The sequence below is a fragment of the Gallus gallus genome, chromosome 5, assembly GCF_016699485.2.
Source record: "Gallus gallus isolate bGalGal1 chromosome 5, bGalGal1.mat.broiler.GRCg7b, whole genome shotgun sequence".
In the NCBI taxonomy this organism is placed as follows: domain Eukaryota; kingdom Metazoa; phylum Chordata; class Aves; order Galliformes; family Phasianidae; genus Gallus; species Gallus gallus.
Window position 1 is genome coordinate 21,778,825 of NC_052536.1, and position 24,415 is coordinate 21,803,239.

The 24,415-nt window shown below is 46.2% G+C and overlaps 1 protein-coding gene and 1 long non-coding RNA gene across 5 annotated transcripts in view; both read left to right on the forward strand.

The window, feature by feature from the left end:
• The first annotated feature begins 14,118 nt into the window (after positions 1-14,118).
• Positions 14,119-23,111, forward strand: LOC121110996. 2 transcript variants are annotated; one of them, XR_005860532.1, is made up of 3 exons: positions 14,119-14,890; positions 15,083-15,152; positions 22,372-23,111. It is a non-coding gene; the product is annotated as an uncharacterized LOC121110996 (long non-coding RNA). The 2 variants fall into 2 exon arrangements; XR_005860533.1 differs by lacking the exon at positions 22,372-23,111 and adding an exon at positions 17,055-18,472.
• Positions 23,112-23,613: 502 nt separating this feature from the next.
• PRDM11 (PR/SET domain 11) overlaps positions 23,614-24,415 on the forward strand; it is a 45,917-nt gene continuing 45,115 nt past the window's right edge. For 2 of the 3 annotated variants that reach the window (XM_015287189.4, XM_040701998.2), the window contains exon 1: positions 23,614-23,679. The gene's annotated coding sequence lies outside the window, so the exon portion shown is untranslated. Of the gene's footprint in view, positions 23,680-23,942; positions 24,161-24,415 lie in introns of those variants that run through there. The other variant, XM_015287188.4, reaches the window with a different exon arrangement.

A 24,415-nucleotide genomic window follows, 5' to 3' on the forward strand; every position in this document is an offset into this window, starting at 1 on the left:
TCAGTAAAGCACTGTCTCCGCTAACTTTTCTCATCTGTTAGTTTTACTTTTCCTGCTGTTCCTTTTCTTTAGGTTAGCACACATTCTGCTTGGAAATGTGTCATGGCTTGAGGTCAGGGTCCTGCTAGTACAGGATTTCGATGTAAGCCTACCTAGGTGTTGAGTGACTTGCTGATGCCAGGTATTCACACTCTTCCCTGTGCAAAATGAGTTTGCAGGTCTTGGTGTGGACAGAAAAATCCATCGCATGTAGCTGCAATTACACTGGGACTCAGAAGATTAGAAGATGCTTTGCTCTCCTGCTCCTGCTTGCTAGAATGGAAGAGGTCATCTATTTTTAAAGTACTTGGCAGAGGGTACGTAAACTGGTTGGAGCTCCTGAACTTCTCTATGAATGCCAGGTAATAAGCATAGAGCTGGCAGAGAGTACTGGGGAGGAAGCATTCCCTGTGCTGTGTTTTGTCTCTGTTCAGTGAAAAAACAAACCTTCAGTTCCCTTAGTTGTCAATCCAGAACTTTTTACCAGAACTAATATCTGAAGTAGTACAGTTGATGGTAGGACAATAAAGTCTCTGCTAATAATAGCTGTACAAACATCGCTTCAGGCCCTCTACATCATTTACCTACAAGCTTCTCACATCCGATCTACAGAGGTTACTCAGACAGGCACGATGTTTAATACAAGCTTATTTTTTGTCTAGGCAAGAAAGGAAGACCTGAATTCAGGCTGTACCTTGGATGCATCAGAAAAAAATTGTCAAGTGAAGCCAGTGAAGACACCCTGGTTGTAGCTGAGGTTGGAGCAGCTGTTGTGCAGTCTGATGCGTTTTTGTTTTCTACTTTGAGGCTTTAATGTACAAATCAGTACCTCCATTTTAGTTTCTACCACAGAAGAAAAACTGCTGATGAATGACATTGAGATTTGGAAAACCACCCAGGAGAGAAAATTTTTAGAGATAAGATTTCAGTATTTCTCTGCCACAGGCCACTTGTTTCACAGTGAGGTTTCAGAATTGCTCAGTGCAGTCTGTTTGGGGCCTGCTTGGCGCAGACAGTTACTTCATAGCCACAGGAAGTGAACCTGGAGGAGTCCCCTGTTTATAAGAACCCTTGATTCCAAAGGAGCCCAGGAGTTTGCTCAAAGGAAAAATCAGAGGCTAAAGGGCCTTCAGGCAGTCCTATCCCTCACCTCCTGGATAGGGTTTTCAGTGAAAGTGGAATTCACACCAACACAGGCCGGAGCATAGGGGAGATGAAGGTTTTGCTGCTTGTCAGGTGAATTCACAGTCATCAGATTAAATGAGTTTTTATTTTCAGGTTCAGCTTCCTATCCTTAAATGTTGGACAAAGAAATCCATACAGTCTTGAACTTCTCACCGTGCACAAAAGTTTTGTTTTCAAGCAGCTCTCATGTCTTCTCACTGGAATTGGCAGTGGGGCTGTGCCATACACACCTCTCCATGTTGAATTTGTGAAGACTTCCATCTTTACATCCCTCCCAGCTGGAACTTGGGGAGAAACGCTGGGGTTGCTTGCCCTGGCAATGCTGTTAGACTGGTCTGCTTTTGCTCTGGTGACAAAGTAAAATGAAAATGCTTAGTGGGGCACCCACTGTCACAGGAAAATTCAGGACTGAGAGGAAAGAGTTCTTCTGTGGGATGTGTGAGCAGTCTCCACATCCACTGGAAAAAATACCCGAAGGGTGGAGCCCTGTCCAAGTCCACTTAAAACTCAGAGATTAGCTTCTAACTTAGGTCGCAGCTGGGGACATCAGCCACTTCACCTCTGGAAAAGGGCTGTAATGATGCATAACACCCAGCAGGCAAAAATTCAGCATACATTTGATCATGTATGTGTAGGAGCTCGAGCTGGACAAGACTAGCACCCATGTACTTTAATTGGCTCAAGCAATTTCACTCAGCTTCTGGGAATGAAAAATAGAGGTTTTCTTTCAGCAGGCTGCTGCTCTGTGCGTAGATAATTGCTTAACAGTAATGTGCTCTGTTTAGGGATGCTTCTCTGCCTCCCCAGTGATTGCTTTCTGATGGAGCAGTAAAAGAGCCTGGCTTGGATAGGCAGCTGGGAAAAATAACCCTGAGGTATTAGGAGAATCACAGCAGCCTGAGGTACCGTGTAGCCCTGCCACCGAGCCCACAGGTGGAAAGACTTGATTGCTTACTGTGGGGGAACAAACAGAACAAAAGGATGTGAAATTAAGAGGTCACTAGGGTGTCAGACTAGCTAGAGATTGAAGTGTTAAAAACAAACTGTGACTCTAACTCACACTAGACTGCTTAGCCTCTGCATTAAACACCCCAAATCTCTTTGACTTCAGAGAGGTCAGAATGTTACTCTTCATATGTCAGGACTGATTTTATTTTTTTTAATTGCTTCATAACAACTCCTGAAATGAAAGTATTACACAATCAGAGGCTTTATAGTAGCTGTACATACTTGAGCAGAACCCTTCATGGATTTGTTCCTACTGTATATACAACCACAGTATGGGCTGCTCCCTACATACCTGTCATTTCTAAGCTGGGGGGATCAAAAGGCATTAGTGACTCTGGCTGCATTGTAAGCCTGATATTTGAACATTTGAAAACCCAGCACTACTTTGAAACTCCCTAAGCTCTGAACCACCTGTGCTGTAGTGACCTCGAGATGTGCACAAGGCCGACCTGAGTCAAGTCTGGCACAGCAGATTGTCATCTTAATTGATGACCTTCTCAGCCTGTTCTGTCCCGTTCCCCTTTGAGACAGGCTTGTTGATATCTATCCACCTACTCTAGATGGCTCAGCATGTCTGGAAACTTCTACTGCAAAACCTGCCATCTCAATCGAAACTGCCTGACATAAAGAGATTACCTGTGAAACTGCTTTTTTTGGCAACTAAATGGCAAACCACTTCTTGCCTGACTGAAAGATGACGCCTCACTTTCCACGGGGAAGATTTCTTTCTTTTATAAGCTCTTGATAATCCTTCAAAGATTTGCATAGTTGGAGAGGGGAAGAAAGGTCATGAAATATCGTCTTAGCCAAGAAGCTGAGAAAACATTACAAAAGAGAGCATGAGAGGATTCAAAGAGAGACTTTAATGGGAGGTCCTCTGCAGCTTTTGTCAATGTGTATTCAAGAATAGAGAATGGATTACTGCCACAAGTTATACTATTTTTTCTTTGAAGCTCTCTTGACTGGACGTTTTCTATCCCCAGTTCCTTAGAACTTTTTCCTCTTCAAGGAATTTTTTCAATCATCATAAAGGGACCCTGAAGAAAACACCCTTCTTGTCTCATCTGTTGTGTCCATGCTGTCACGATTTTAGTGTTCCAAGCACTCATCCTCTGTTGCAGTGATGCCTTCTCTCTTGCTTCAGAGACAGCAAACCATTATCTGATCAAAACAAATGTCACATCTCATCAAGACTGTGAACAGCAACCTAGAAATGAAAGAATTTATTGCTTGTGCCTGGCAGCACTACTTTCAGTCCTGGTGTGTATTTCAGAAGTACCCAGATACGTAAGTGAGCAGGGCAGGCCGCAGCAGAGAAGAGCAGTGAAAACCTGCAGTATCTCTGGGATGACTTTTTCCTCTGAGTGAATTCCCTGCCCTGGCTTTCCAGATCACTTTTATTTCCCATGAATATTTGAAGAAAGCACATAAAGGAAAGTATCCATAGAGAAAATGTCAAGCCTTGATTTATGCAGGGCACATTCATTCTCACAGCTATCCCAAAATACTGGAGGGTAGAGGGGGCAAAGGCATGTTGAGGGATGTGGGTATCATGCTTTCCTGGAAAGAAAAACAGTTGTACACCCACATTCCCACAGTGCAAGTATTTGAAAGTCATGAGTCGGCACAGTTAGAGACTGTCTGTGATGAGATCGTCCATGCTGATATGTTCACAGGACCCATTTGGCGAGCATTTCAAAAAAAAAAAAAGAAAAAATAAATATATGATCTTTGGCCTTTCATAGGTTCAAAAGGAAATAAAATTCTGCCAACAAATGGGTCTTAGAGATGAACTTGGGTTTTTTGTGCTAAGAGGTCAGAAAAATACGTAAGAATATCTCAATTTTGGATATGTCTTTCAGTCAGCCTAAAACCAGCAGACTGTATCCTCATATTATAGAGGAAAATGTTTATAACCACGAGACACAGAAGAATATTACATGAATATAATGACTAGCCTAGTGTGAATGAGGAACAGCAACAGGCATTTTATGTCACCTTTGCTTTGTTAAGCTAAGTGGAATCTAGGTGATGGACAAATACTGGAGGTGAGAGACAGAGATGAGTCAGGACTTTCCATGAGAAAAAGGTCAAACAAGCCAGCTTGCTGGCAAGTATCAGTAGACATACTTTTTACATTACTTAGGCAAAGGTAAGACAGTAGGAACATTTTTAGCTCATCTGAGGTTCAGTACTTTATATAATTGACTAAGATTATAAAAACTGGGTCTTGCATCAAGTCTGAGTTCCTCTGATATTGCACCTGCCTTCCTGAACAGGTCCTCATCTGTAGAAGCTGAACCCTTCCTAAAACCTAACCGCTAATCTAAAGTGAGGAAAGGCTTTCTTGTTAGCAAGCAATCCATACTACTACTCTGAATTTATATTTACTTCTGATTACTTTTACATTTCTTTCTTGTTTTCATTCCATAGCCATACCATCTCTATTTGTGTCAATTCCCAGCAGACCAGCACAGGCACTGCAGATGCGATACATCGAGTTCATCACTGTCTGCTCCTCATGGCATGGCCAGATCATCAGGTTATCTTCTACTTGCCTGTTTCCATGGAAGTCAGCTCTCTTTGGGATGGCTTACTTCAGCTTCAGCAGCTTTCCAGACCGCATCTGGGGGTTAACACACCACTTCCACTGAGTGTCACCTTCTTGGAGGTAGGAGTTTCTAGACCCTAGAGCCTGCGATGAGCAGATCTATAATTGTGCAAACGTGGCTGCCTGTCAGACACAGATATTTATTCCTATGTCTGCATGAGGAATCATAGGAAGTGCCTACACAAGCAATATCCTGCATTTCGTGGGCTAGCTTGTGTTCCTACTCCCTTTAAAATGTTTCTGGTAGCTTCCTATAGGGTGATTCTGTACCCAGAGCAGTTATGTCTGCAGATTAGAGCTAAAAGCTAATTACGCATAATAAAGTTGTTGGAGGGAAGAACTCTGCACTCTGTCCTTTTGGCATTAGGCAATTACCACCCAGCCCATTTCAGAGCTTTATGTTTTTTTCATTTAATACTGCCTGGCTGATTTCTCCCTGCATGGAGCATCACATACCACCAGCACTCACCTTTAGCTCCTTCTGATACCTACCTTCAATAAATATTTAGATTCTGGAATAACTTTATACTCTGTGCACTTAATCTTTTAAAATCATGTAGCTGTCAGAACGCCCCTCCCATGAAGTGCTGGTGGCAAAGTGCCTTATCTCCTCTGAAAGCTTTTTTGACTCCCAGCTGTACTCTCTCTTGTGTTTTTAGCCAGGCTTTCAAAATGAAATACAAACTACCAGCTGCTAGATATTTATGTGGAACATTAGCCTTGCAATTAAAGGGAGAGAAAAAGAAAGCTCTACTTCAGGGTCCTTCAGAGTTTCATTATAGCCTGTTCTGCTCCATTACTGTATTTCTTTGGAAAGTGAGCTGCATTAGGGGGCCCAGCTGCAAGCAGGTCCCATTGATCACCATCTGCCTAAGGAATTATCCACACTCAGCCGAACGAATAAAATCACAGTGAAGGTTACAAGTGACACCCCAGCCCCATCTTCCCTCTGGCCAACTGAGCACAGTGAAGAGAGGGCCCTGGCTGGAGGTGCAGCACATTGAGTATCCTGTGATAAGTGTATTTGCTGTGGTGCTGCAGCAGCAGCTGAGGGATCAGGAGTGAATATGTCCCCAGCAGTGGTGTTTATTCTGATTTCAGAGAGAGTTACTGGGACGGAGAGCCACTGCCTTGCTCTGTACATAGTCAGGGAGAGCTGGGGAGGAAAGCAGATTAGCAGAAAGGCCCAGCCTGGTGCTGTGCATCTGGCGTGCAGAAGAGATTCTCCTGTCTCTCATCAAAGGTTGCTTGGGCAGCCCTGTGGCTGGCAGGAGTTCCTGGCACCCAGTAAGTCAGAAATGAAAATAACATGTTTCCTTGGGACAAGAGATCTGAGAGCCTGTTGTCAGTGGAGAAGGGGAGCCAATGCAAAGATGAGCGTGAGGAGGGAAATGCTTTCCTTGCGGCCTTTCAAAGCATTCCATCACCAAAAACCCACGTTGCTCCCGTGGTAGCTTTTATTATTCCCATTTCAGAGAAGGAAAGTCATAGAATCATTAAGATCGGAAAAGACCTCTAAGATAATCTAGTACAAACATACACCTACCATCAATACTGTCCACTGAACTCTGTCCCTACGTACCACATGTACATGCTTCTTGAACACCTCCAGGGACAGTGACTCCACCACCTCCTTGGGCAGCCCATTCCAATGCCTCACCACTCTTTCTGAGAAGAAATTTTCCTAATATCCAACCTGAACCTCCCCCGGTGCAACTTGAGGCCATTACCTCTCGTCCTATTAAAATGAATGACAAAAGGAATGGCATAGAAGCAAGCAGAGTGAAAAAGAAGTTTCCTGGTTTCTATTTCAAGTGCTACTTCTGGCCATTTGTGTGACCTCCAGACTAGACACTTACACTAATCAATAGCACTTCTCTCTGAAATAGGAGCGAAAAAAAGAGCTGCACTGGAAGGGAAATTGTGAATATTCCCTTCACTCTGTTTAAAGCATAACTTTTTTAGTTCTGTACAGCTCTGTATATATGAAAATAATTTGATTATTGCATTACATATTATGCTTTGTAAGCAGAGTTCACCTGGCAAATCAATGCAGCTGGCAGTCCCTTACCTGCTGTCAGGCCTGAGATCCTGAATGGGCTGCTATCTGCCTACACCACAGCATAGATGGTGTCAGGATTCCAGAAGCTTTGCTACCTGCCAGATTTAATTAAAATCAACTTCCATGCCCATGGCCTACCAGCCACTTAGCTGGGGCACAAGTGCATAGGCTCTAAAGCAGACTTCAGGGAAAAGCTGAACAAGTTTTTAGCAAGGGTGTTTCAGAGCAGAAATTGTTCAGTTTGGATTCCTTTTGCTTTCTTTCAGAGTCATTATCTCCAATTTGTGTGTGGAAGGCAAGGCTTCTAATTATACACTGCAGCAAGTGCGTTTTTTATAAATAGCACCAATTGTTCTGCAGGGACATTTGAATCTGAATCAGCTCCTCTTCATTTTCGCAGTCTGTCTCCCATGTGCGAGGATATTTTTTACTAAGGAAACTCAAGTGGATCATGTGTGACACAAAGGCTGGGGCACTAGAATGGGATTTGGAAGTCTGGAATCTGCTGCAGGCCATGGTGGTTTCGTCTGCTGTGTGAGCAGAGGCCATCTCGCTTCCCTGTCACACCCAAGTCCCTGGTGCAAAGCTCTCTGGATGAGTGTTACTCTTGCTACAGCATCCAGCCTCACTGTATGTGGAAACATCACTGTAATAAGGGGTAGAAGGATAAGGGAAAGCAGGTCTAGCCAGAACTAATCTGTGAGATATTTCAAGGCTGGATGACGGAAGTCTTCAAACTTACATTTTGTGTTAGACTCTTCCCTGACTGTTATCTCTGTCTGTTTTATCTTGCTGCATCCTCAGCTCTCCCGTGCTTTCTGTAGAAAAGCCTCATGGCCTCACACAGGAAAGAGGGGACCTGAACATCCACCAGATCGCACAGAGATTGTTAGCAGAGGTCTTAACGTCCTCATAGGTCCCTCTTAGCCACTGCCTGTAGGCAAACACCCTGGTTGTGTCCCGTTGCTACATGGAGGTACTGTGCTGCGGAAAGAAAGTGATGTCTCAGCCACGATTGAAGGGGACATAGATGTCTGGTTTCACAGCAGGCATTGCTGTCATCCTAACAGAAGGCTTTCCTCCTTCTCTCATCTTCTTAGTCCACTACAGCCCTCTGGCCAGCAGTTGGCTGTCAGGTACTGCCCATCTTGACAGCTGGTGGCACAGGTGAGACTTGCTGACACCTAGCTATGTAAGAGGCTGTGTGCACAGAAGAGGGCACACGTATGGAACCAGGTGTTGGACACAGTGACCCTCACAGGATCCTTCCAACTCGGGATATTCTAGGATTCTGTCAGAGGGCACTCGCCTGGGCAAGGGCCAGGCTGCCTCACTCCAGAAGGTCCCCTGCCACGGCTCTCCAGAGTACTGTCCTTGCCATAAAGCCAACCCATCCCTGGTGCAGCCCAGGGTATAATCGTGTTGGAGGCTGTGTTTATATGGCAGTGAATATGTCAAGGAGATGAAATCTCAAGTGTGCTCAAGGTGAGTGATTCACAGGCTGCTCAGTTTATAAACACAGCTCAGCCAGGAGCAGGTGTTTAACTGCTTGCTGTACTGTAACACCCAGGGCTTCCTGCATTATCCACTTGCCCCAGCACTAGAGCTGCCACCTTCTCAAAACACTCATCTCATGAAGTGAATTTCCTTTCTACGTTTATCTTTTTATGCAATTAATATTTTCTCAGCAAATCACAAATCAGTCTGCCTCCTCAATATCTAAAGCAATTAATGAGCCCCAGCTGGCAGCCACGGCTGAATGAGTCACTCTGCTGGAGGAAAAGATATTGCTGTTGCATATTGTCTCCTGTCACCTGCTGATTAAAAGTACTTGTCTGTTGTTCCCAGGACAAAGCTGGATCCCCAGACCTGGCTGACCCTACGTCTCTTGATTTGTATGTCACAGGCGTGTTTCAGTGCATTACTCTATCCTCCTCCTCTTGTGCCCTGCCACAGCCAGCTTTTCTGAATGAGGTCAAAAAGTCCTTTTTTGAACTGTCTGCAATGATGCCTTGCTATTTTCTCTAGTTGACAGAGGTAACATGTAAGCTTTTATACTGTACGAACAGTTGAAGAGCCCGTCTGCATTAAGCCTTTAAAAAAATTAATAAAAAAGACATCGAATTTCTTTTGTTGCCATTTACCAGTTGGATCCTACATGAAGTTGCTTTGAGTTCCCTTTGATCTTTCTAACTTAAAGAGACAGCTTTGTCATTAGTGTATTTTTTGGTCTTTCTGTTCATTTACTGTCTTTCCGAACAGCAGGAATATGATTTGTAATGGGACATCTGAAGGAAGTGAAGGCTCCTGTCTAAGCTCAGGAAAGCAGTTGTGTATATAATTCAGGAGATCTGTATGAAGCAGACCAGCAGAGTTTAGGCTGGCATCAAGAGCAAGAAGGACAGACAGCCCAATACATTATGGCTGCTGATGAGCGGGACAGACAGGCATCCTGGAGGTAAGGACGGAGTTGGGAACTTTAAATGACACAAAAGGGGTCCACAGCAGCGATTGTGCAGCACAGTCAGGGCAGGAGGGGTGACTGAGCATGGCTGGAGAGCTTGTGGAGAAACACTGTGTAGGTGCTAGGAAAGCTGGGAAAAGGAAAGCCAGGCAAAAGAACAGATTTCTTGGATGACAATTTAGCTGGGAAACAGAGGAATATCCAGAACTAGAGAATTTAACAAGGAAATAACAAAAATAAACCAAAATTGTGACTGACTCAGTTTCATCTGATTTTTTCCACCTAAGATTGTAATGTCACCTCTCCAAAGTAAAAATGGAAGAAGAAATGCACATAAAAAGAGTAAGAAGAGGTAGCAGTGAGCAGGTGTAATGGAAATGCTAAGTCTGGGCCTGATTGAGCACCTGGTGGAAGGCAGGGCCAACCCAGGGGAGCTCAGCTGCATGCAATGAACCTGAGTGACTGGAAGGGGTAGAGACAGGATCCACCCCTTCCCATACCTCATTTAAGAAGGTGAGGGTACCTTGCTCAAGGTCCCTGCGTACCTGAGGACTTCTAAGTGTAAGCAGCTTCTTTTTTTCCCCCCTTGTTTCTGTGTTTGCTGCTTTTGGGCTTATTCTTACTTGGTGCAGCCTAGGACTTTGCTGCCCTGCTATTATTGCTGCGCTTTCCATTGCATTATAGTATTACAGCAAGGTATCCTCATAGTCTTCTAAGACATTACCAGCTGGGGCTTTGATTTCAGTCATGGGAAAATCCAAGTCTACCTAATGCTTCCGTTGCTTTTAGTCTGAAGCTGTCAGCTTTGCTTTTAGGCAGCAAATGAAAAAATTCCTCTGGGTAGTTCGTAGATTATTCTTGCATATGGAATTACTGGTGAGCCTGGTGATATTATGGTTCCTTTCACTGTGGAAATTCTGCAGGTCAGCTCTTTCGCTATACAAAGTGGGGTTCATGAGGCCTTGTAGTGTCATTCCCCAGCTGCATTTATGAATGCATTTGTGTTGGAGAGACTCAGACCATGCATTAGCTTCCTGCTTTCACCAGCTTTGAAGAAGATCCAGCAGAATAATAGGCTTCTACTTCCCACGTGGCCCTTCCAGTTAATGTTTCTTCTGGGAGGGATGGGTCAGCCCACCATTATTATTTATTAACATCATCTTCGTGCTAGATCTGCATTTCTGACCTACATTTTGCTCGAGCAAAACCTTCATTGAAGGAGAATTTTGCCTGGAGTAAGGGCTTTAAGTTTAGGTCTATTAATTATTAATTGCTGTATTTATTTATTAAAAGCCACCGGTGAAATGGGAATATGGGAATATCCTTCCTCGTGAACTCATTCTCTCTCCTGGTCTCATCTGGCTTTGCACATGTTCTTCCTCAAGGAAGCAAGTCAAGAAATGTGTGCATTTGTGGAGGGAGAGGGTCAGAATTTTTGGCAGGCAGGTCAGGATACAGTCACATTTATTTTCTCACATGCTGCTTTGTAGAACAACAAGCTGGCAGATAGAATGAAATATTAGCTTCATTTCCTGCAGATCTGAGTGGGGGGAAAAAAACACAGCCAGGGATGGAAGAGGGTGAATTTAGAACAACAAAGACCAAAGCTACAGAGGCTCTGCCAAGGAAAACCTTTCATTGCAGTGATTGGAAGATGCTGTAGAAGACAGCTTTCCATTGAGTGCTCACCCCAGTGCTCATTTGATTATTCAAGGTTTGGAGGACGTCTGTACTGATCAGTGACATTCGTGGGTCTTCTTAGCAGCTGCTGCCTCCGGTGTTCTTTCAGCTTCCTGTTAACCCAGAAGAGTGGGAGATGAGACCTTGGTGTTCTGATACAGGTCTGTGCCTCTATGCCTTAACTCAAAGGCAGATGGTTAAAAAAAAAAATGAGAGCATGCAGCTCTCATCTCTGAGAATAACAGCACTCCGGCTGAATGTTGGGCTGAACAATTTTCAGCCCATCTTTCTTTTCTTTTATTTTTTTTTTCCGGATTGTTTTGACTCCATGCATCGCAGTTTGTGCCTGCAGATATGTAGCTGGTCAGTACACATTGTTTCTTTCTCTGATTGCAGTCTTGAAATTTCTAAACTGGAGAATAATAACTAGCAGAAAGTGAGTACTGTATCTCATGCCTCTGGTGACAACTTCCAGGTGAATAATAACTCATCCTTGGTATAATGGATCTCTAAGAGCTTCTGAATACTTTCACCACATTATGCTTGAAGATAGAACTGCTTGTGTTTGTAGGGTTTTTTTCTTGTTTAGTTGGTTTTGCTTCTCTCGTCTCTTTTGGTCCCCAGGGACCAGGAAGAAGACACAAGGCTATCAGTGCCCATGAGGTAAGCGCCCTGCTTTCTAGACTGCCCTTAGGAAAGAGAGGCAGATTGCTGGGTCAAGGGCCAGCATGGACTAGCATCTATTATACTGCAAATGTTGGCAGCGAATGGAAAAATTATCTATCTGCCCCAGGGGAAGCCTACTGCATCGGTGTACGATCTTCCTGTTCCAGGGAGTGAGAATTAAACATCCCTAGTAGGTCCCTTCTGGGCCATTTCCCTGAGAAAAGCCAGAGATTCTCTGTTCTAGTTTTATATATTTATATACATATATACATACACTTTTTCAGTCTTACTGAAATTTGGCTCCCCACCTTATCCCAGGATTCTATCTCACAGCATGTGCTCAGAGTCCATATGCTGCTTCCTAAATCTTCCTTGCCTGTACTTCCTAGTTGGAGTGCTGTTGGCCAGAGATTCCCTGGACCTGCTTGCTTGTGTGCAACACCATAAGATCCTGCGAAAGGAGCACATAATCTCCTTGTAGCTAGAGGAAGGTGTATGCTGGTGTTTCTTGGATGAACCAAGGCTGAAATTCTCAATGGTAGCTAGGAACATGGCTATGCCTCTCTCATGTAGCAGTTTAATTGTGGATGAATCCCCTGTGCTTCTTTGAACCCCTCAGGACAGATCTTGAACAACAAGTTATCAAAAGGCTGCCTGTATTTCCAATGAGATCTATTGTCCTGAGACTATTCCAGGTTAAGAAAAGATGCTTTGCTTCTACTTCTCATTTCAGCTGCATAAAAAATCTAACACATGCTGTTAGGTATGGCTTTCTAGTCTCTCTGGGCTGCTTCCACATATCCTTACTGCTCTTGAAAGCAGGTCTCATCATACAAAGACAGCTTTCCCTCCCTGCTGCGAAGTGGCCAACCAACAGTCTGGCTCCCCCTCATGTTTCTTGAAAGCATTTCAGAAGGGCACGTTTTTGCCTGTTTTCAGTGCAGTGCTTCTTAGCTTTCCACCGATATTCTGCTGAGGACTGTAAGTTTCTTTGGCCACCTGGGCAGACAGGTAGCATCACAGAGAATTTAGGCAGAGCCTTGGCTCAGTTTTCCTTCTCTTCCTTTTCTTGGGTCCCATGGAAGCAGCCTGTGGACTTCCCTGGGTCTGTACACCAGAGGCAGAATGCAAGCCAGCAGATGCTGCTCTGCTCCTGTTTTAGCAAAGCTTTTCAAAAAGCTTCTCCAAGCCTCTGTTCCTTAGAGAGCAGAGAACTGTAAAGGCCAAAACTTGTTTCCATTTTAATCATATCATAATTCCAGTAGGTGCCTGTGAAGCAGAAAAGAGCAGCTCTCTCCCTATTATAGAGAGCTGAATAATTCAGATACCTTCTCTAGGCCTCCTCCTCTCTTCCAAGATAATAATTGTCCCACATTTTAGTGCTGCCACAAAAACCAGCCACCCAGGACTTCACTGTGCTCACTAGGCTTTGTACTGACAGGAGGAGAAAATGCAGAAAAGAGAATTTTTTTAATTTAATTGCTGGAACATGAGTCCTGGGACATCACCGTGTGTCTCTGGTTCCCTCAGAACCTGGGCAGTGCGGATCCCACATGTATGGGTATGTGCTCATATGGGAGCACAGGGGGAAGGATGTTTATGCAGCCCAAGACTGGGGATTTGGCCTAAATGGGAGAAATCTTGCTGCTGTTTCCCTGTGGTTTTGGCCATATTACTTTTTCAGTGATATGGCTGTGACTTGTTCCTCCACATTCCCAGCATGTGCTGATGGGCACGGCTGGGTTCAGCCAAGCAAGTTGAAGTTCCTGTGCCATCAGATTATACCATTATATGTTAGATACAAGCAGAACCAGAGTAAATCTGTAGTGGACATACACACCACAGTCCTTACCTGACAGTGTAAAGCCAGGTAAAGACTCCAAGATAAAGTAATTATGAAGAAAGCTGCTCACAAACAAACCTTCCCTATGTATTACGAAAGTTACCGTAGTTTTTCAGTAGCTAAAAATGTTTGTTCTTTGAAAAATATCCAAATTGAGGAGAGCTCTGTAGACATACAGTTAGAATAACAAGTGTATAGGCTGGCTGTGAGCGCTCCTGCAGATGAATCCCAAAGGGAAGAAGAGGAGGCTGTAGTGGGAGCTAGAAGGAGCACTGGCAAATCTATGACTCAACACTGTTGGGACGGGTAATATGATAAAAATGTTCAGAAAACAAAGGAAATCCTGGAATTGTTATAGATCTTTTATGATATGATGTTATCTTCCAAAATATCTAATATTCCTGCAGTGGGGGAAAAAAAAGCCAGCAGTACCCACTAAATCTCTATCCTCAGTTTTCTTACAGAAACTAGGTGGCATATTAGAATCCTATGAGATGAATGAGTGATTCTATGTTATTTTATGTTAACAACTAAAGTTGCTGAATGTCATTTCCTAGCATTAAATATTCTGAAGTCAGGACAACCAGATAATGCACAAGAGGATTCTAAAAGCTCCCTGAAGATTTCTCCGGAGAGTTGATGCCAATTTTGAATAAAATTTGAAAAAACAGGTTGCAAACTTTGTGTTGGCACTTGTAAAGTGTGAATGGGACAACAGAGGCACCTGTCGATCTGCTGCAATACAACGCAGAATGTGGTGAGTGCAAAATTAACCAGTGGGAGTTTCAGAATGTGCACTTCGAATGATGCTGATACCAAAACAAGCATTGTCACGGTGCGGGTGGCAGGGTGTATTTGCACAGGTGAACTTTGTTGCAGTGACAGAGGAAAGGCTGCACTCAGGAAAATGTTATTCTGAGCAGTACTGTGGGAACACAGGCGCAGACAGAGAAACAGCTATGGGCTGCCAAGTGCAGCTAAGGCCAGAGGGAAAATGTGGACTATGACAGACAGATGTGGTCCTACCTACCAGCAGGTGCCCTGGCTGGATCATCCTACACACAGCTGTGTGAGATGCTGGCCAGGCCTGCACTCAGTGGGCAATATGGACAAATAAAAAGCCAGCAATTTTTCTGCAAGAGCAGGTCTTCAGAAAAGCTCTCCTAGTTTTCGAGAGGTACCTGGATTTCAAGAGTACCAGGGATTCTGGCACCGAGGTCATACATGAAGACGTGAGAAAGAAGATGGCCCTTCCTTTATTTTTCCATGATTCTGGGAGCAGCTTTGGCTAATGGAGGAGGACCTGCGCGCTTGAAAAGGCTGCTCATAGAGGTATGCTAATGCACCTGTACAGAGGAGAGGAAACCCCAAGTTACTCAGGCACTGGGAATTGTGTGAGGAAATCATCTGTGAGCATTTGTGTGTGGGGTACTGGCAAAGGCATATTGCTCTCCTTCGGGTGTTTGAACACCTGCTATTTCTTTCAATACTTGCTCATTTAGAGCTTTTTCCCTTTGCCTGCAGAATCCCTGCTTCCTCCTGGGCATGAAGGCTGACTTATCTACTCACTGCATCAGTTTCTCCAGGCAGACAGGTAAACACAGGCCCCAGGAAAAAGCTTTGTCAGCTTGTGACAGGAAGATGAAATGCAGGCGGTTACCAAACCTAAAGCAGCACTGGTGCCCAACACATGAATCTCAGCAAACACCACAAATCCTTCCCTTTCAGGGGCTATAGCAGAGCGAGAAATGCTTGCTTCCCACTTAGCTGTGACAGCTGATCTGAGTCCCAGGGAGCTGCAGCTCAGTAAGCCACGCTGCTCCTTATTCTCTTGTCCAACAAACCTGCTGCAGCTGCTGGAGCTCCTGATAGTGCAGTGGGGACATACTGGGACCCTCTAGTTCCTCCATCAACCCACAGCTACAACCAGGCTCATGCTGTGCACACGTGTGAAGGGTACTAAGAAGGGGAAAAGATCACTCGGGGCTTTCATGGTGTTCATTGGTAGCCCATAGGGTCAGATCACGGCTCCTTTGAGGATGCAGAGGTCAGCTGGTTGCTCAGAAAGTGAGGGGGAAAGATGTCATTCTGTAGTATGAGCACCTGTGAGACTGCGTCACAAGACACGCTTACAGGATGTGGCGCGTTATGCCACCACAAATACCAGGATTTGATATATATCAACAGTAATGGAAAACAAATACATTATTTCCCTGTCTCCTCCAAATGAACCCATCTCTGTGTGTCCTCCTGACCCAAACTGTTGTAAACATACCATGGGGGTAGCATCAGAGCAGCCTGCATCTTGAGCATTTATTTAATTCAGCCCTTTCAGGTGGCCCAGACACACAGAAACCTGTAGAACCTGGACTTCAAGCAGTAGCTTTACAAGGAAGTCCTTGCAGTAAGGCGGTTTCAGGCTTCAGATGAAGATCTCCCCTGCCCCTTGCTGGAGAAACTGTGCAACAACAGAGCTCCGGACAAAGTCTGGTTGTGCAGAAAATCACAGAATCATAGAAAGGCTTGGGTTGGAAGGGATCTCCAAGCCCATCCAATTCCAAACCCCTGCCATGGGCAGGGCTGCTACCCACCTGATGAGTCTGCCCAGGGCCCCAGCCAACCTGGCCTTGAATGCCTACGGGGATGGGGCACCCACAGCAATATGGGCAGCCTGTGCCTCACTGCTCTCTCAGAGAAACATTCGCACCTGACATCTAATCTAAATCTCTCCTCCTTTAGTTTAAAGAGCATTTTGGATGGTAAATAATAATAATAGCAATAATCATAGTAATAAAGCCAAGGTCATCATGGATCAACATCTCCATGTATAAAAAGATCTTCTGAAACTAATTTCCTGGAGTAAAAACTATCAAAGAAAACCATACAATTTAAAACGTAAGCTAGCACAGACCTACCCCATTTGGGCACCATGTCTGATGAAACACAATGCAAATTCTCATGTTTTTAAAATGAGAAGGAACACTTAGCAACCTGTGGTATACAGGAAATCACAGGAAACGTTCATAAGAGTTTTGGCATAGAAATGACTGTGTTGTGATGTAAAAGTACTGTATGTAAAAGCTGAGGGCTCTCTGCTTGGCTGCTGGTTGGTCCTAGTGCTGTGACTGCAGCATGGGCACATCCATGCTGAGGCTGCAGTTCTGCCTGCACACTCTTCAGGAAGCTTGAAGAAAGCTCAGTGTGCTCTGAAATATCCTAATATCCTTTAATATTCACCTTTAAAAAAATTATTTAGCAAACATGATTGAGGCTGCTTGCTATTTAATGTGTTCCTAATGGAGCATAAAGTGAGTGGACTCATCTTTTAACATTTCATTTCCTCCTTTCCGCTTTGCCTCTCGGTAGTGATAGTAACCAAGCAGCCCAGAGGGAATTGGTAATGAAATTGCTATAGCAGCCCTAAACGAAATCATTTTTAATCTTGGTCTGTAAAAACAAATGCCTAATTTTCTGACGTCCTTTGTTTTAATTTTAGTCTTCCAAATTAAGAAATGCGTGTAGCCTCAAATTTCTGGCAACCAAAAGGGAGGAAAAGAACTTTACTCTCAAAAGAAATCTCCACGTTCCATGAGAAACTCTCACATTCTCTAGTTGTATCAGATAATAAAAAAAAATCAATAAAGAAATAGAGAATGAAAAACTGTCTGGTAGATGTCGGTCAAGCAGGAAACTGGGAAGGAGAAAACACGGTTTGCAATGGCGCTGCGAACCAGACAGAAACAAAGGAAATAAACAAGGAAATGCTGAGGGATGGACGGAGATGTTTTCTACAGAGGTTGTTCTAAACTCTGTACATTAACCAGGAGAGAGGGAGATACTTCTTCAAACCACAATGTAACACATTCCAAAGCTTCCTCTGGCAGCACAACGTGACCAAATCTCACCTACAGAATCTGGGCTCTTCACCAGCTCCATCCCAGGCACATAGCAATGGGAACTACAAGATGACTACATCTGCCTTTTGCAGAAGCCAAAACCAGGCTGGATATTTTGATTTTAAATTCTCAAGCCAGTCCTCCCAGTGCAGTTTGTAGCACACCTTAAAGTTGAAGCTCAAGCTCTAAGAAAAGGAGCGTAAAGAATACAAGAAAAAATCTTCAAGTGTTTTTTGGAAGTCCTTGCAGTGCAACTCCTAGAGGTGTACAGAAACATGATTTTCAGCTCAGTGGGACATTAATGAAGCTCTTCCTCTTAAGCAGGATCTGTACTGTCAGTGCTCTTGCTTCAGAGAAAGTCGGTTTTTGGCTTTAAAACACCATGCATCACAGGCATTAATATTACCCACATTAACGTACAATTTAGAGACTGTAAGAAGTTCCCAGTGCTACACCTGCAAATAACAAATAGAAGATGGCTCTCCCCCCAAAATCACTGCAGGAGTGCTGGGGACATGGAGGGATCAGACCAAACGCAGCCAACAGCTACTCAGACGGAATGAGCTTTAAAGCGATGGCACTTAAAGGAGTACAAAAAGGCAGTTGCCTTTTAGTTACTTCTGGCTTGGGAATCTTTAAATATTTTGTGTATCAGCTCGGGTCTTCTGCCACCTCCCAGTCAGAGGACAAGAAAGCACTATTTTTAAAATGAAAGCTGAGAAAGCCATGTCCTCAGAAGCTTTAAGGAAAATACCAAGTGTGACGCGTGAGGGCAAAACCATAGTGCTGTGCCACTGCTCTTTTGGTGGCTTTCAGATCCAGAGTTTAGCACAAAATCGAGGCTGCTTTCCCCTCACATTCTTCAATGCTATAGATCAGGGCAATGCGCTGCCCTTTAAGCAAATGCATTTTAAAAAGCAATTTGATTATCTTCATTGTGCAATTATCAGCAGCTGAGATCAGCAAAAATCAGAGGTTTATAATTATATCCAATTTCCCACTCATTACAGACAATAAGATCTGGACGGTCATTTTCCTTTTTGTTTATAATTAGTTTCTACTTAGAATTATCTTCAGACTGTAATGCGCTAGAACTACACGAAATAGTTGGAAATTACTTGCTGTAAAATTCTTATTTGTTTTTTCCTCGAGGACTTCCAAGCACACAGAAGGATTTATTTGACACAGACAAATGCTTCCTTTAAATAAAACTTTAATTCAAAGCTAAATTTGATCTACACATCTCCAGTTTGGACGAGAGAATCCTGAGGTTTATAGATCATGTTCTCATGATGTAGTGCCGGTAACATAATATACTTGAGCAGCAGCAAGAGGTGGAGGCTCTGCCTGCTAAAGGTTGCTGGAACAATCTGTGTTAGTACTCTGGTCATCCAGTGAATTAATTCCTTTAATAAAGTAGCTCGTTAGCGATAACATACAACTAATAGATAATCATGGCATAGACAGCCTATAATCTGCTGACTTAACAGCGGTGGAAGTGCAACACTCCTGCCACCTCCCAGTGAAACAAAGTATTAATAAGTGATGTGTGCAGGAGGCATTGGGGTGGCTGCGTGTCTCAACCTGTGAGAGCTTCCTGAGCAGTGCTGTCCTCTTCCAACACCATTAGAGCGGAGCTGCCCCTCTCTGTTATAGATTGCATAGGGGATGCAGAGAAGTTGATGTGGAACAAAATGTGAGCTATATGGCAAGACTTGGGCTGGAGCAATGACAGCATCTCACAAACTGTGCCCCTTGGTTAACAAAGGTACTGTGACAGATAAAACCCTGGTGTTGATCTGCTAAATATCCCAAGGAGAGAATGCAGCAGTGCGTGGAGTTACTCCGTACCACAGAAGGTGCCATGGAGCTGAAAGCATTCGTAGCTCTCCTGTCAGTGGTGTGTTGGTTGCACAGCAGGAGCAGGGAGTGCCCATGTCCCACCACTTGGTATGCAGCTCAAGGGAAGCCAATGCAGACTCTGCACCAAGAAACCCCCTGGAGCAGGAATAAATTGTGCATCACCATCACAGAAACCTGGTAACGTAGCACCAGTGACATTTTAATTAACCCGGAATAGTACAATATATATTGAAAATGCACCCATTAGGTGGATGAAGAGCTGGTTTTCTTTCAGCTCTCAAAACGTAATTGCCAGCGGAGAACCCCCAGCAAACAGAGATGGGCTTTCAAAGGAGGGGTACTTACATCTAACCTATTCAGCATTTTAACCAGTGACCAGAAAGTTAAATATAAAATTACTGCTGATAAAATTCACAAGTGACACAGAGATTAGCAAGCTGGGAAGAGGCAGTGTTATGCTATCTGATCTGGAAGTGCTTGATTTAACAAGCATGAGCCCATTCACAAAAAGGGGTCTTGAGTGCATTGCAACGCCAGGGGTGCGGGCAGAGCCCATCCTCACAGAGTAATGGACCATCCTTCGGGCAACAGGCTCTGAAGAGAATGAAAGGACAGACAGATCATTGGGAGCATGCAGAGTAACGACATGACAGAATGCTAAGCTGATCCTGGAAGCAAAGAATAAATAAGCCATTTGTACCCATAAGTATTTTGGGCTAGGTAGACCCTAACTGTACCTTAAAGGGGAAGCTGGAAAACTGAAGAGAGTTCACAGCAAAACCTGGAAAGCTATAAAGACTACTGAAAATGTCTTCCAGTGAGAGGAGTAAAGAAATCAACTTATTCACCTACCCAGAAAGAAATGCTTTGTGTTGCCTAGATAATATCTTCCCAAGGAAAAAAGTACCAAGACTGTACCAAAGTATACTGGAAAGAAAGCATCAAAAGAACCAGTTGCTAGAATGTAGTGCAGTCAAAGGCATACAAAGAATTAACCCTGGTGTTCATAGTGAGGAGGGGGAATGCAGAGGGAAAGAGAAATTCTTCCTCTCTTGATTCCTTCAGATCAGAACTTGATGCCTTTCCTAAAACTTCTTTTTTAGTCAAACATGAGTTCTTAGGCTCAGACTGGGTAGCTGCTTGTGAAATATGGAAGTGCACATTCTTATGGACTGCTGAAATATGTGACAGTTGCCTAGAAACAAACCAAGTTTTGATGCTCTTGTGAGCAGACATTCCTCACTCCTCAGTCTTTGGGGTGCTACAGAGAGAACGCTGCATGTAGAAAAATGATTTTGATCATTCATTAAGAATATACCAGCACCAGTTCTAAAAAAGGCACTATTTGTATGTACCTCACCTAGTCTAAAGGTTCCGGGACTGATCTTGGGCAGGTCACCTCTTCTCTGGGATTCTGGCTATGGCTCTATTACTTGCTCCTGCTGCAATCCCTGCAGCCCTAAGACTGTGCTGAGAACAGGACCCAGTGCAGATGTAAATGCAATCTGCATGTACACATTAATACTGTACCCTGTGCCTGGAGGCTTTCAAGGCAAGGCTGGATCAAGACCTGGGCAACCTGATCTAGCTGTGCATGTCCCCGTTCATTACAGGGGATTTGGACTAGATGACCTTTAAAGGTTCCTTCCAACACTAAGGATTCTACAATTCTACGATTCTATAGCTAAGCAGCTTTTAATGTGTGTGTTTGCAGTATTTTAATCCCATCCAGCTTGCTGCTCCAGCTAGCAGCCTGCAAACAGCTCTGTCAGTACCGTGGGGCTGGGCAGAGCAGGAAGTCCTACAGCCAACACTGCCCATGGTGGGCACACAAATGCTGAGGCCGATCTCAGGTTGCTGCTGTGTAGCAGAGGTCCTGCTTCCCCTGCACTCCTTGCACAGCCGGGCCCTACCACCTCCTCCCTGCTGCTGACGGCACTCACTTCTCTTCTGTTACACAGCCACCAGGTGAGCAGGCTCTGGTAGGCCCTTAAGGAAGGCTCACAGACCCTGGCACATCTGCCAGCGACCAGAGAAGAGAAAAAGTTGGACAGGTTACACTCCCCAGCCTGGAATCTTGCCTATCAGCCTCTTGCTTTGCTATTGAACTCAGCAGTGTTTTGTGGCCTTCTTGTGGCCTGTTCATCAGACTTAACCCAGTGACATCCGCACACCCTCGGTGAGCACTGTGTTGCCAACACATCCATCTGCCCGTAATGGTGAAAGGCTCGTGCACCAAGATGAGAAAAAGTACAAGGTTCCCTCAGCCCACAGCATCACAAGCTCCCACAGCCGCTGGAGCACAGTTGTTGGCAAGCTGGATTCTGTTTCATCCACTTCTGCGCACAGTATTTTTAATGGCATTGGCCAAAAGCTCAGTGTTGGTAAAGGAACCCTTTTGTCTCTCTGGGAGAGCATCCAGCAGTTCATGGAGGAACAGATCTGACAGTCTGACACTGGAAAACTGACACCTCATTACCTCATTCCTAACTGGCAGTGCCTTCTTTAACATTATTTTCTGCGAGCGCGGCAGCAGCTGGAGGGGAACGGCTGTGCTGGTGGACTGAGGCTGAACACAAGCAACGGCACCCGAAGGAGAAATGAATGCTACGGTTTCTTAATGAGGGAGGGGGTGATTTGCTGAAGAAGGGGTGCCTTTCTGAGCCAAAAGGGTGATACTTCTGTAAAGATACGGCAAGTACGTGCTGTGTTCCTCGCATGATGAACTTCTCAACAGAAAAGACACAAAAACATCTCTGCTGGGTTTTTATTGCCTGACTATTAAACATATAGGGCTCGCATTAGGACAACAGGTCTCCCTCCCAATCGCCCATGTTTGCAAGGAGCCATAATAGCTGTTATTTATATGGCACTTACATACTTAATTTTCTTAGTAAATAAAAGCTTCATGCCTCCCTTTGAGCCTGCTCTTACAGCCCCAGCCTGCAGCAGCTACGACAAAACTATTACTTCAATTTAACTTGGCGTTCGGCACGCATTCGTATTACTTCCACGATCTTTATTGTGTTTTTAATTATTATTTTTTTCTCACAGTTCATTCATCAATCATATTTACAAGCCCATTGTCGGACCGGCTGCCAGTGGAGCATTCTCACACATTTCAGCTCACAGAAACTGCAAACCAGGGCCGCTCTGCTCAGATCTCTAATATTTCTGAGGAGCCAGAAGGTGCTGACAGCTCATGGTACGCCTATCCCAGGCAAGTGCAAGTGCCTCGACGTCCATCTATCTGCGGTTACTGCTGAGGGGTACAATTACAGAGCACATTTACCCTCTGCGAAGGAATCCTCCCTGGAGAGGTTAGAAACGGGGAATAAACAGCGCGTTGCAGCTGGGGGTCTGCAAAACGAGCTTCAGAATAATCACCCAAGCGGACTTTTTGAGTGAGCTTCTGCCACTACTGAGCCTCCCGTGACGGCAGCAGGAGCAGCTCAGGGGCGGCAGACGTGGGCCTTGGTCTTGCTTTGTGCTTTGCTGTTCCACACCCTCACTTATTTTTCCCTTTAAGCGTGTACCTCGGGATGGAGAACATTAGGGAAGAACGTTCCTCCTTGGGATTTCACAGGAGGGTGTTTCTCAGGGCGGCAGAAGGAAGCAGCTCCCAGCACCCAAGGCGACACATTGTCACCACAGCCCTGCTTGCATCCGAGCCCATTGTCAACCAAAGGAACTCGAAAATTATGGTCATTTATCTACCCCCTTCTTTACCCCCCACCGTGCCTCTTTTGGCAGGGCAGCCAAGCAGTTTGCATTGTTTCAAGCTTAATGCTTGCAGATGGTTTTATTTAGAATTCGTTTTATTGGTGAGACACGCTTCCTCTGTTTATTAAATTACGCCTACTTTTTGTCAGTCAGCGAGCTGCCCCCGGCCTCATGGCAGAGCTGGGGGCAGAGCTCGCTGTGGCACTGCTGTCTGACGGGCAGCTTTATGGGGCGGTGGGCCGAAAGCAGCGGAGCTCTGCGAACACAGAACCTCGCGTCCCCCGCGGGACGAGACGGCACCGGGGCGCGGGGGCACCCTCCGCCCGCCGGGGGCCGCTCCGACTCGCGCCGGGGCCGGCGGAGCAGCCCGGGGCTCGGCTCCCCGCGGCTCCCGCAGCCCGGCCCGGCGGCAGGTGCTAGCGGCGGCCGCTGCGGGAGAGCGGCGCGGGGCCAGCGCGGGGCAGCCCCTCCGAGCCGGGCCGGGCCGAGCCCCTGAGCCGCGGGCTCCCCCCGCGCCCTGCCCGGGAGCCGCTTCAGTCCTTAAAAGCGCCCCCCCCACCCCCCCGAGCCCCTGCCCGCCCGGGGCGGCTACAGATCGCCGCCGGCTCCGCGCGGGACTCGCAGGCTCCGGAGCAGGAGGTGGGAAGCGGGGGCGGTTTGGATTTCGCTGGTGTTGTTTTTCTGCTTTGTGCGGGTTTTGTGGCGGTTTTGTTGGCTTTTTTCCCCTCCCTCCTCCCGCTTCCCCGCGGGCGCCAGCACCGGGCGGGCAGTTGCAGGAAGGCGGGAGCGCGGCGGCCCCGGGGAGCCCCAGCGGGCCGGGCCGGGCGGGCCGGCGGCGCCTCCCCCCGGTTCGGGGGGTCCCCGGGCTCGGCCCCCGAACGCCCCTCTCTTCCGTTCTCCATGTCATTTCCTGTGCTAATAAGATGGTGGTCACGGCCGGGAGGGAGGGAGCCGCCGCCGCCTCCGCCGAGCCCGGCCCGGCCCCGGGACCCGTCCTCGCCTGCGACTAGCGAGCGGGGCCGGCGGGGCGGCGGGGAGGCAGCGCGCAGCCAGCCGGGCCCCCCCGGGCGGAGCGGGTCCCCGGACGCCGAGGCGGGCCCCCCGCGCCCGCAGCGCCGAGGTGAGTCAGCCCCACTGGTAGCCAAGGTGGCCACGAAAATGGCTGCGGAGAGCGGGGGGGGGGGAGAGAGCGAGGGGGGGAAGGAGGGAGGAGGCGAAGGGGCCGGGCGGCAAGAGGGCCCCGCCCGGGGGTCGCGCCGGAGGGCTGCGGGACGGGGGTACTCGCGGCGCCCCGCGGTCGGGTGGCGCCCCTCTCCCCCTCGCCCTCCCCTAGCGGGAGGCGTCCGGCCCGACCCCGCCGCTCCCCGCCGCACCG